Source organism: Danio rerio, chromosome 5, assembly GCF_052040795.2.
Source record: "Danio rerio strain M-AB ecotype USA chromosome 5, GRCz13ab, whole genome shotgun sequence".
Classification (NCBI taxonomy): Eukaryota; Metazoa; Chordata; class Actinopteri; order Cypriniformes; family Danionidae; genus Danio; species Danio rerio.
In genome coordinates this window covers 2,990,315-3,003,739 of record NC_141025.1, presented here as the reverse complement: position 1 = coordinate 3,003,739, position 13,425 = coordinate 2,990,315, and the positions used below count along the sequence as shown (strand labels likewise).

General features: G+C 33.3%; 2 long non-coding RNA genes across 2 annotated transcripts in view; one reads left to right on the top strand and one right to left on the bottom strand.

Annotated features, from left to right (window-relative positions):
* Window positions 1-944: 944 nt before the first annotated feature.
* The window catches only part of LOC147843787 (uncharacterized), a 62,002-nt gene continuing 49,521 nt past the window's right edge, over window positions 945-13,425 (bottom strand). The window contains exons 2-3 of the long non-coding RNA XR_015490956.1: window positions 3,192-3,951; window positions 945-3,027 (exon numbers count right to left, since the gene is read on the bottom strand). This is a non-coding gene — a long non-coding RNA (uncharacterized LOC147843787). The remainder of the gene's footprint in view (window positions 3,028-3,191; window positions 3,952-13,425) is intronic.
* Window positions 1,861-13,425, top strand: part of LOC147843785 (uncharacterized) — an 83,713-nt gene continuing 72,148 nt past the window's right edge. The window contains exon 1 of the long non-coding RNA XR_015490958.1: window positions 1,861-4,109. This is a non-coding gene — a long non-coding RNA (uncharacterized LOC147843785). The remainder of the gene's footprint in view (window positions 4,110-13,425) is intronic.

The following is a 13,425-nucleotide window of genomic DNA, read 5'->3' as shown; positions in this document are numbered from 1 at the left end:
TCGTTGTCTACACTCACCCTGTGTTCCTGCTCCAGTCTTGTCTCGCCAGTCCAGCCAAGTTTGTTTGTGTTCTAGTAATGTTTTCCCCCTCGGGGTAGTTTGTTTTGCCTTTTTGTTTTATTTGTACTTTATTATTAATAAAACCTATATTATTTTCTGCAATTGAGTCCTCGCTTCTTTTCCCCAAACCCCTGACCGTGACAAAAACAAGTCACGTGCGAGTAAACTCTCCTCACATTGGTCAGAGTTTCATGGTTTATTTTGTAGTCCACCAAGTATAAATCAGAGGTAAGATTTTCTCATAAATAGCCCTTAGCTAGCAGTATGCATTATAGGCTTTACATTAGATAGAGAAATAACAGATAAGACTGCACTTCAGTCAATTTTCCTAACGGATAAACAGCTCTCGTTAATATTTCAGCATGCTTTCACTTTCGTATTTGACATGTAACGTACATTTACCGGTAGGAATGACGGTCATGTATATGCCTATTACATATCCATATTACTACTTGAATAGCCCTGAGTTAGGAGCACCGGTGCTACCAAGAAAAAAAAGGTTCATTTCAAGCCCTGACAATCTGATCTCTTGTATTTGTGAACATGTTTGTTTTTATTTTCAATTCTGCACAAAGCCTTTGACTCCGGTTCAGTCTCTGCAGAGATTTCATTTAATCCCCAGACAGAAATGAAAACAGAAGACGGAGGAATGAAGGAATTGAAGGGCTAAATGAAGATCTACTCATGTCCTTCTCACAGGTCTCAGCTGGAGTTAGTTGTAGTAGATTTAGAGTTTGACCTCCTGACTGACTGAAGCGTGTGTGTGTGTGTGTGTGTGTGTGTGTCTCACTCAGTGCTGATTTAGACCTGCTCTCGGGTTTCACACCAGCATGTGTCCACACAGCACAATTATTAAACGGTTCAAATTTTGCTCTTTTTTTTTTACAAGAAGTAATATAACTGAAAGGTGAGAAGGTGTCTGTGAAGCTTCAGCTCAAAACACCTCACAGATAGTCATTATATCCTGCTATAAATGCCTTTTTTTTTGGATAATACACTCTGTTTTTGCGTGTGTCTCTCCTTAAATGCTAATGAGCTGCTGCCCCACCCCCTTTCTAAAAGAGGGCGGAGCCTTTACAGCTGGTGCTTCAGTTACTCTGAAAAGCCTAATCAGTGAGTATTAAAATAAGTTCTAAATATATCAATTACCAAAAATATATCAATTATCAAGAGCATCACGGTGGCGCAGTGGATAGCACAATCACCTCACAGAAAGGTTGCTGGTTTGAGCCCAAACTGGGTCAGTTGGTGTTTCTGTGTGGAGTTTGTATATTCTCCCCGCATTCACGTGGGTTTCCTCTGGGTGCTCCGGTTTCCCCCATAGTCCAAACACATGCACTAGGGGAATTGATCAACTAAATTGGCCGTAGTGTATGAGTGTGTGTGTGTGTGTGAGAGAGAATGAGTGTGTATGGGTGTTTCCCAGTACTGGGTTGCAGCTGGAAGGGTATCTGCTGTGTAAAACAAATGCTGGATAAGTTGGCAGTTCATTCTGCTGTGGCGACCCCTGATGAATAAAGGGACTAAGCCGAAGGAAAATGAATGGACAACTGAAAAACATTGCTTACAGTTTTAACTATTAGAACTGTTTGCCTTAGTAATGTTGGTAAAGTGGTTAAATAAATAACAAATCCTAACAAAAACATTGTTAAAAAATATTCAATTACTATAGATTCCGAACGATATGAAACATGATATCGTTATCATTTATTTTGCAATATCTCCCAGCCCTAGATACAAACATACTTTTTTTTTTAGAGTTAACTTTATATAATTCATGTTATTATTCAAATTGGTTTTATTAAATATTAAAGTGCTCATGAAGTGCTTTGAAATATGCATTTTTTATTCAATGTTTGACGTAATCTCAAGCGAAGCACAAAGAGAGGGCGGGACATAGTGTAGCTCCTCCCCTTTAAAAAAACACCTAATAGCGTTTTGTTTTATCACAGCTCTGCCAGTGAGAGTGGTTGAGCTCAAGCACATCAGACGAAAAGCAAATGAGAAGGATCTTAAAGTGGGCGGGGCATGACAGATACTAAAGAGCATTTGATTGGCTATGATTTGATGAGAGACTGTAGTTTGAGATGACATGAAAAAAATCATTGCTTCATAAAGGTAGAAGATGCAAACTACAAGCTTTGCATGTTTAACATGTTTATATCAGTTTTATATCTCCTAAACATTCATTTTGGAGCACACAAGCTTATAGATTTCTTAAAAACTAATAATACTGATAATAACATCTAAAAAACGTTGATTGGCATTATTTCTTTTGGTTTGTGCAGTTTGTATTACAGAATTTTTACACAGTATGTTATCTACTGTAAAAATCAGACTTCTTTTAGTCACATCTAAAATTGAATCCAGAAGTTTACACACACTCTAAAAAAGGAACATAACCATTTTTTTTTAATGTTTGATGGTAAATCATATTAAACGTTTACTATTTTAGGTCCGTTAAGATTACCTAAATGATTTATATTTGATAAATGCCAGAATAATGAGAGAATTTTTTATTAATTTCCAGTCAAAAGTTTACACACATTCCTTGGTGTTTGTTAGCTTTGCTTTTAAACTGTATAACTTTGGTCAAATGTTTTGGGTCTCCTTCCACAAGCTTCTCACAATAGTTTGAAGGAATTTTGGCCCATTCCTCCTGACACAATTGCTAAATCTGAGTCAGATTTGTTGGCTGTCTTGATCGCACAAGCTTTTTCAACTCTGCCCACACATTCTCTATAGGATTGAGATCAGGGCTTTGTGATGGCCACTCCAAAACATTCACTCTGTTGTCCTTAAAGCACATTTGAACTCATTTGGCAGTATGCTTAGGCTTATGGTCTGTTTGTAAAACCCATTTGTGGCCAAATATTAATTTCCTGGCATTCTTGAGATGTTGCTTCAGTATTTCTCCATAATGTTCTTTCTTCATGATGCCATCTATGCTGTGAAGTGGACCAGTCCCTACTGCAGCCCCACAACATGATGCTGCCGCCCCCTTACTTCACAGTTGGGATGTTGTTCCTAGGCTTGTAAGCTTTCCCCTTTGTCCTCCAAGTGTAACGCTGGTCATTATGGCCAAACAGTTCAATCTTATCTCCATCAGAGCACAGGACATGTCTCCAAACATTATTTTTTTTCCCAGAGTAATTTACCTAATTGTGATCTGGCTTTTCTGTTGATTCTGTCTTGTTGATTCTCCCATGTTGTCACACAAGGAAGCAGTGTGTTTAAGCTTTCTACAGTTGTGCCTCCAATTAACTCAAATGTTGTCAATTAGCCAATCAGAAACTTCCAAAACCCTGACATCATCATCTGAGCTTTTTCAGAGGCAGAATAATCTTATTGTATGTAAACTTGACTTTCAAGAAAAGTTATAACAATTTGTCAACAAATATCTCTCTCATTATTCTGCTATTAAGCAGAGCAGAAACACATTTGATCATCCTAACTTACTTCAAAGAGAAAAAGTTTAGTCACATTAACATCTGACTTTTTAAAATTATTATGTGCCTTTATATGGTGTATGGAAACTTCTGGTTTCAACTGTATGTGGCACATCTAATGTTTGTTTATTTCCCTCATTTAAAATCTATAAATGCTTATGCTGATTGATATTTTTACCTCACATAACTCTGTGGTTAGTAGTTTTGGAAAATGTAAACAAATGCTTCAATATAACGTTAACATATACTAAATGTGACTATATTTAGAGACTTCACTGCAAATGTCAGATCCATAGTGCGGGAAGTCTCTGTGAAGGGCTTCACCTCTGCTTCTTCTGACGGTGTCCGCTGTTCCTGGTGTGTGTACAGCTGTCCACAGCGCAGCGTTTGTCCTGACAGAAGATGAAGATGATCCTGTTTGTCTCCCTCCTATGGGCTTCATCTTGACAAGAGAAAACACCAGAAACAAAGCACACTTTTAAAGGAAAGTTCATCCACTCAACCCCAGCTGATATCACTTTATTTTTATTTCTGTCATCCAAAACAAATAAGCATGAGCACACATCTTGGCATTTTGTTATTATTTTTTTCATTATTTTAGTACACTTTACAATAAGATCTCATTTGTCTATATTAGTAAATATATTATTTATTAATATGAATGGATGGATGGATGGATGGAAACAAACGAAAGAATGAATGAAACCACTGAATAAATAAATGAATGAATAAATAAACAAACAAATGAATGAAAAACAAACTGAATGAATGAATGGATTAATAAATGGGTGTATGAAAAAATGAATGAAAAAAATGAATGAATAAAACACTAATTAATAAATGAAATGAATGAAAAAACAAGCAAAAGAATGAATGAATAATGAATTAATGAATGACAAGAATGAATGAATGAAAGAATGAATTAATAAACAAATAAATGAATGAATAAATGAATGAATGAATAAACAAACTAATGAACAAATAAATAAACAAATGAATGAAGGAATAAATGTATGAATGAATAAACAAAATGAATGAACAAACTAATTAATTAATGAATGAATGAATGAAAAAACTTAGAAATTAATGAATAAATGAAAGAATGAACAAAAGAATAAATTAATAAACAAATGAATGAAGGAATAAACTAATGAATAAATTAATGAATACTGAAAAATGAAACGTATGAATGAATGAATAAACAAACGAATAAAAAAGTTAATGAATAAACAAGTAAATGAATAAACAAGTTAATGAATGAATTAAATTAATTAAACACTTAATAAATTAATAAATAAATGAAGGAATAAACAAATAAATGAATAAATGAAAAGTATGAACCAATGAATAAACAAACAAATAAATGAATGAATGAACAAATTAATTTTTGAATAAATAAACAAGTTAATGAATGAATAAAATATTGAATTAATAAACAAATGAATGAATGAATGAATGAATGAATAAATAAAACAAATGAAAGAATGAATGAATAAATGAATGAATAAATTAATTAAAAAATAAACAAATGAATGAACGAATGAATGAAGAATGAATGAAAAATGAAAAAATGAATGAATTAATTAATTAATTAATAAATTAATGAATAAATAAACAAATGAATAAATAAAAGAATAAATGAATAAATTAACAAATTAATGAATAAACAAATGAAATTTATTGAATAAATAAAGTTTATGAATAAATTAAATTAATTAAAGATTTAATAAATTAATAAATGAATGAAGGAATAAACAAAAACGAATAAATGAAAAGTATGAACAAATGAATAAATAAAAGAATTAATGAATAAGCAAATTAATTTTTTAATTAAAAAGTTAATAAATGAATGAAATAATGAATTAATAAAGAAATGAACGAATGAATGAAAAACGAATGAATGAATGAATGAATGAATGAATGAATGAAAAACGAATAAATGAATGAATGAATGAATAAATGAACGAATTTATAAATGAATAAATAAATAAATAAACAAATGAAAAAAATAAATGAATAAATAAACGAATAAATGAATGAATAAATAAAAAAATAAATGAATGAATGAATAAACACATGAATGAATGAAAAACACACCCACACCCACCCACACACACACACACACACACACACACACACACACACAAACACACACACACACACACAGTCAAAACAGCGGATGAGGTTTGCATTATCCTCTGCATTTGTTATGCTGTAAATAGCCATGTATATGACAAATCATATTGTGATAATGTTATGAAGTTTTGTCGTTTAAGTCTGTCGCATGAATAAGAGCACAGGTAATGCTCTGTTAAACATCCGCAGAAGAGAAAAAAAAGTAAGTTTTTAGACTATATGAGTGTAAGTAAATATTTTTGGATAAAATAAAACACACATGCATGGGGAAAAGAAAAGATGAGTTGAAACGGCTCCAACTTTGCCTGGGTTTTTTGGAGACTCTTTCTAACATATGAATATTTCACGACAGGCTAAAATTTCTCCCCCGTACAGAAAGTTTGAAAGCATAAAACCTTTACACAACACAAACACACACACACACATGCACAAGCACACAAATCTGTCAAGTTCACAGTTTGGACACTTCAAATAAGAGGCCTGCACTTACAGCAAGTTACATTAAAATACGTTACATAATTTAGTTCAATCAATTATTGAAAAATCAGTATAATCAAATGCTGTTCAAATAGTAGATACATTAAAGGGGTCCTGTTATGCACAAATTACTTTTATAAGGGATTATGTGGCAATGGTGTGTGAATACAACCAGCTTCTAATGGTAAAAATGTATTAATTGTATTGTTTATAATCAGACTCAATATAAACAGTCTGCAGAAACACTTTGATTGACATTCTGCCTTTGTACGTGTCATGAGAGGGGGAAAGCCCCGCCCACTAGTGCCCATCTCTCCCTCAGTAGCATAAACAGCAGCCCTGAGTGACAATTACGTAGTTTAATCTGAATTTCAACAGCTTATATTGAAGTCCTTTGAGCTTCTGTGTATGTTTTTTGTGGTGAAATAATCTAATCAGGATATTTACAGATATATACACCATATCTACTACCTGACAAAACTCTTGTGGTGGATCCCAGTTGTAAGAGTAGCAAATAATAACTTGACTACTAGTTGATCATTTGGAAAAGTGTTGAAGGTGGATTTTTCCCCTGAATCATCTGTTGAGCTGCATCCCAATCATCACCAATACTGCAGAAGACCTACTGGAACCAGCATGGAGCCAAGAGTTTTTAAGTGCAGAAACAAAGCACACTTTTAAGGGAAAGTTCATCCACTCATCCCCAGCTGATATCACTTTATTTTTATTTCTGTCATCCAAAACAAATACGCATGAGCACACATCTTGGCACTTTAATAACAAACTGTTATTATTTTTTTCATTATTTTAGTACACTTTACAATAAGATCTCATTTGTCTATATTAGTAAATATATTATTTACTAATATGGATGGATGGATGGATGGATGGATGGATGAAAACAAACGAAAGAACAAATGAAATTTATTGAATAAATAAAGTTTATGAATGAATTAAATTAATTAAAGATTTAATAAATTAATAAATGAATGAAGGAATAAACAAATAAACAAATAAATGAAAAGTATGAACAAATGCATAAATAAATGAATTAATGAATGAGCAAATAAATTTTTGAATAAATAAACAAGTTAATGAATGAATGAAATAATGAATTAATAAACAAATGAATGAATGAATGGAAAACGAATGAATGAATGAATGAATGAATGAATGAAAAAAACTAATGAATGAATGAATAAATGAAAAAACCAATGAATGAATGAATGAATGAATGAATGAATGAATGAACGAATGAATGAATGAATGAATGAAAAAACGAATGAATGAATGAATGAATGAATGAATGAATGAAAAAACGAATGAATGAATGAATGAATGAATGAATGAATGAATGAATGAAAAAAACGAATGAATGAATGAATGAATGAATAAATGAAAAAACAAATGAATGAATGAATGAATAAATAAACGAATTAATGAATAAATAATTAAATAAAGAGTCAAGAGTTTTTAAGTGCGAAGATGCTTAATGCTTGAATGCCTCCTAATTACGTGCATATGGTGAACGTTTTGCTATGAAAACTGGTCGCACAACATCAATTTTATGTACTCGCACAAATGCTCCCAAATATATTTTAAAGGTCGCATAGATAAAATTTCGGGCGCATATGCAACCAAAACGGTCGCAATTTCGAGCCCTGGATTGATGATCATGTTCTACATTATTATTATTTTTTTTTTTACAAGATTTAATAAAGTCTCAGGTGTCCCCAAGACATATCTGTGAGGTTTAAGCTCAAAATCCCTCAAGGATTATGTATTATATCATGTTGTAAAAGCCTCTTTTTGTCTGAAAGCAAAACGAGGCAAAAACGTGTGCATTTCTTTAAATGCAAATTAGCTGCTGCTGCTCTCCGTCCCCTTTCTAGAAGAGGGTGGAGCCTTTACAGCTCTAAAACAAATAATAACTTGACTTCTAGTTGATCATTTGGAAAAGTGTCAGAAGGTGGATTTCTCCCATGAATCATCTGTTGATCTGCATCCCAATCATCACCAATACTGCAGAAGACCTACTGGAACCAGCATGGACACATTCTCACAGAAATCAGTCAAGTTTGGTGAAGGAAAAGTCATGGTTTGGGGTTATATTCAGTATGGGGGCGTGCGAGAGATCTGCAAAGTGGAGGATCAACATCAACAGCCTGAGGTATCAAGACATTTGTGCTGCCCATTACATTACAAACCACAGGAGAGGGACAATTCTCCAGCAGGATAGCGCTCCTGCTCATACTTCAGCCTCCACATCAAAGCTGCTGAAAGCAAAGAAGGTCAAGCTGCTTCAAGATTGGCCAGCCCAGTTACCAGAAATCAACATTATTGAGCATGTCTGGGGTAAGATGAAGGAGGAGGTGTTGAAGTGTAGCCTTCCTGCAGGAAGGCTTTCTTCTTCATTCCAGATGACTTTATTAATCAGTGATTTGAGTCATGTCAGAGATGTATGGATGCAGTCCTCCAAGCTCATGATGGAGTCAGACACAATATTCATTCTGTCTCCACTGCAGCAGGACTTTATATTCTATACTGGACATTATTTCTGTTCAGTGATGAGACTTTAGTCTAAGCAGAGTCAGACCTTACTGTCCTCATCAAATCATTAATAATCAAGCCATGATCATATTTAATTGTGCTCAAATAAGTATCATCTAGCCTTCGCCTTTCATATAAGCCACCATTGATGTTCCTAAAACTTGGATAGGCGCCAAAACTATTGTCAGGTTGTCTACATTTCATTTATTCATCCAAAACTTGTTCTCATGTTTTCTGCATTATTAAATTAAGGACTTTAAGTCGAGATCTCAGACTCTCACTACTGCTGTTCCACAAGGTGCGGTTGTGGGTCCACTCATGCTCATTACATATTTACTCCCGCTTGATCATATGTTTAGGAAATTCATTCATTCATACATTTCTTTAAGCTTAATCCCTTTTATTTATCAAAGGATGCAACAGCGGAATGAACCGCCAACTATTCCAGCATATGTTGGAATATATCCGCTGCAACCCAGTACTGGGAAACATCTATACACACTCATTCACACACATACTCATACACTACGACCAATTTATTTAACATAATTCACCTATAGCCTGATGAATAAAGTAACTAAGCTGAAGAAAAATGAATGAATGAAAGTGTTTTTTTCTGCTGCTGTAAACACAGAGAGTTCAGTAAAGTGTAAAACACATCGTCTGTTTTGCGTCCTGCTGTACTTCAACAAAAGCGGTTCAGTCCGTGATCGAGGCACATTGCGTTTGTCACAGCATGATTTATTCAGGATCTGGACTTTTAAAGGAAGCACTCTGAGCACAGAAACACAAGATTCAGGCCAACAAAGCACTCTGGCACAATGATATACAAATATAAATAAATATATATGGAGTGTGTTTTAAAGATGCATGACGGCTCATGACAAGCAGAGCAGAGCTGTAATACAACACACAACTGAATGATTAAACAGCTCATGTAAATCACTGAAAAAACCAATAAGATACTGAAATCAGTCACAATATTCAACAAATACATCAAGAGCATTTGATTTATCATATGCTTTTTCTAAATCATGATATTTTTAGAATTTTTTTTTAAAATATGAATATATAATAAATTAATTAATAGTATTACAATATAATATAATAATTAATTTAAACAAAATGTCAATTTATTTTGTACATAATTTATTACCTTATTATTTATTTATATACATATAATTGCAGCTTTTGTTATTATTATATTCTATTTTTATTTATTCTTTTTGCACTTATGTGTGTAAATGTGTTTTATTAACTATTTGCTACTTTTTCATGTATTTAACTATTTAAACTACTTGTGGAAAAAACTAATTTTGAAATGCAAAATAAACAAAAAATATATGTATTTTTAAATACATTTCAGCTAGTTGAAAAATTTACTAAACTCATATTGACTTAAATGTACAAAATGTAAAAAATAAAAAAAAAATACATAAATATATATAAATACATATAAATATAAACACAAATACATATAAATATAAACATAGATATAAATAAGCAAGTAAATATTATTAATAAATAAATATGAATCAGCAAATAATTCTAAATAAATAAAATGAATAAGCAAATAAATAATAATAAAAAATATAAATCAGCAAATAAATATAAATAAATAAAATAAGTCATCAAATAAATATAAATGAATAAAATCAGCAAATAAATATAAATAAATAAAATCAGTAAATAAATATAAATAAATAAAATAAATCAGCAAATAAATATAAATGAATAAAATCAGCAAATAAATATAATTAAATCAGCAAATAAATATAAATTAGCAAATCAGCATAAACATAAATAAGTATAAATCAGCAAATAAATATAAATCAGCAATTAAACAAAAAATCAGCAAATGAATATAAAAATAAATAATAATTGAAATACATCAACAAATAAATATAAATAAAATAATTCAGCAAATAAATATAAATAAATAAAATAATTTGCAAGTAAATATAAAATTCAATTATATACATCAGCAAATAAATATAAATAAAAAATCAGCAAATAAATATAAATAAATCAGCAAATAAATATAAACAAATCAGCAAATAAATATAAATAAATTAAATAAATCAGCAAATAAATATATATATATATAATTCGGCAAGTAAATATGAATAAATCAGCAAATTAATATAAACAAAAATAAATCATCAAATAAATATAAATAAATAAAATCATCAAATAAATATAAATAAATAAAATAAATCAGCAAATAAATATAAATGAATAAAATCAGCAAATAAATATAAATTAGCAAATCAACATAAACATAAATAAGTATAAATCAGCAAATAAATATAAATCAGCAATTAAACAAAAAATCAGCAAATGAATATAAAAATAAATAATAATTGAAATACATCAACAAATAAATATAAATAAAATAATTCAGCAAATAAATATAAATAAATAAAATAATTTGCAAGTAAATATAAAATTCAATAATATACATCAGCAAATAAATATAAATAAAAAAATCAGCAAATAAATATAAATAAATCAGCAAATAAATATAAACAAATCAGCAAATAATATAAATAAATTAAATAAATCAGCAAATAAATATATATAATTCGGCAAGTAAATATAAATAAATCAGCAAATTAATATAAACAAAAATAAATCAGCAAATAAATATAAATAAATCAGAAAATAAATATAAATAAATCAGCAAATAAATATAAATAAATCTGCAAATAAATATGAATATTGTTTAAAAAAAACAGTTGAAACTGAAAACTTGTAGTCAATATAAGATGAAAATTAAACTGAATTTAAATCATGATTAAAGCTCAGCATAAAGCTGTGACAGCAGCTAAAATCAGGTTAGTTTGTGTGCGTGTGTGTTTGATGTGTGATGATCTAATGACCAGCATCAGCCTTCACATGTCGAGCAGCTCAGAGTCAAACTGCAGCATCAGGACCGAAAGTTCATCCTTTTATCATCACATCACACAGCAGAAGCAGCAGAAGTGCTTCATAAGCAGAGGCTCTTCAGGAAAACAGACAAACTTTAGAGTGACACGCATTGCTGACTCTAACACTCACACACACACACACACACACACACACACATATACACACACAAACACTCTCTCAGGCACACAAAGACTCACACACACACTCAGATACACTCACATGCGTGCACATACACTCAGACAAACACTGTCATAAAAAATACACACTCAAACACACACACTCAGACACTCAGCAATAAAAACACTCAAAGACCCACATGAACAGACACATAGACGGACGGACAGACAGACACATGGACAGACAGGTAGGTAGACAACATGGATGGACACACGGACAGACGGAGTGACGGACACATGGATGGACAGACGGACGGATAGAGGGACAGACAGACATACGCATGGATGGATAGACACACAGACAATCAGACAAATGGATGGATAGACAAACAGACGGATTGACAGACAGACGGATGAACAGATAGACGGACAGACACACGGATACACGGACAGGCAGACACACGGATGCACGGATGGACAGACGGATGTATGGACGAACACACGGACAGACACACGGACGGACAGACAGATAAACACACAGACAAACGGACCAACACGCACGGACGGGGAGACAGACAGACACACGGACAGACACACAAACAGACAGACGGACGTACACATGGATGGACTGACACACAGACGGACACCCGGACGGACAGACAGACGGACACACGGACGGACATACGACAGACAGACAGACGGTCACATGAACGGACGGACACACAGATGGACACACGGATGGACAGACAGATGGACACATGGAAAGACACAAAGACAGACAGACAAATGAACACACAGACAGACTCACGGACAGACACACAGACAAAGACGGACGGACTGACACATAGACGGACAGACAGACGGACACATGGAGAGACAGGTAGACAACATGGATGGACACACGGACAGACGGAGTGACGGACACATGGATGGACAGATGGACGGATAGAGGGACAGACAGACATAAGCATGGATGGATAGACACACAGACAATCAGACAAATGGATGGATAGACAAACAGACGGATTGACAGACAGACGGATGAACAGATAGACGGACAGACACACGGATACACGGACAGGCAGACACACGGATACATGGATGGACAGACGGATGTATGGACGAAAACATGGACAGACAGACAAACCCACAGACAGACACATGGACGGACAGTCGGACGAACACACGGACAGACACACGGACGGACAGACAGATAAACACACAGACAAACGGACCAACACGCACGGACGGGGAGACAGACAGACACACGGACAGACACACAAACAGACAGACGGACGTACACATGGATGGACTGACACACAGACGGACACACGGACGGACATACGACAGACAGACAGACGGTCACATGAACGGACGGACACACAGATGGACACACGGATGGACAGACAGATGGACACATGGAAAGACACAAAGACAGACAGACAAATGAACACACAGACAGACTCACGGACAGACACACAGACAAAGACGGACGGACTGACACATAGACGGACAGACAGACGAACACATGGAGAGACAGGTAGACAACATGGATGGACACACGGACAGACGGAGTGACGGACACATGGATGGACAGACAGACAGTGAGGTGGATTTTGTGCTCTTTGGAGTGTGAAGTTAATCTATATATTCAGGTTATATGTGTATAATCTGCTTGTAGACTTGCATACCATTAAAACAATTGG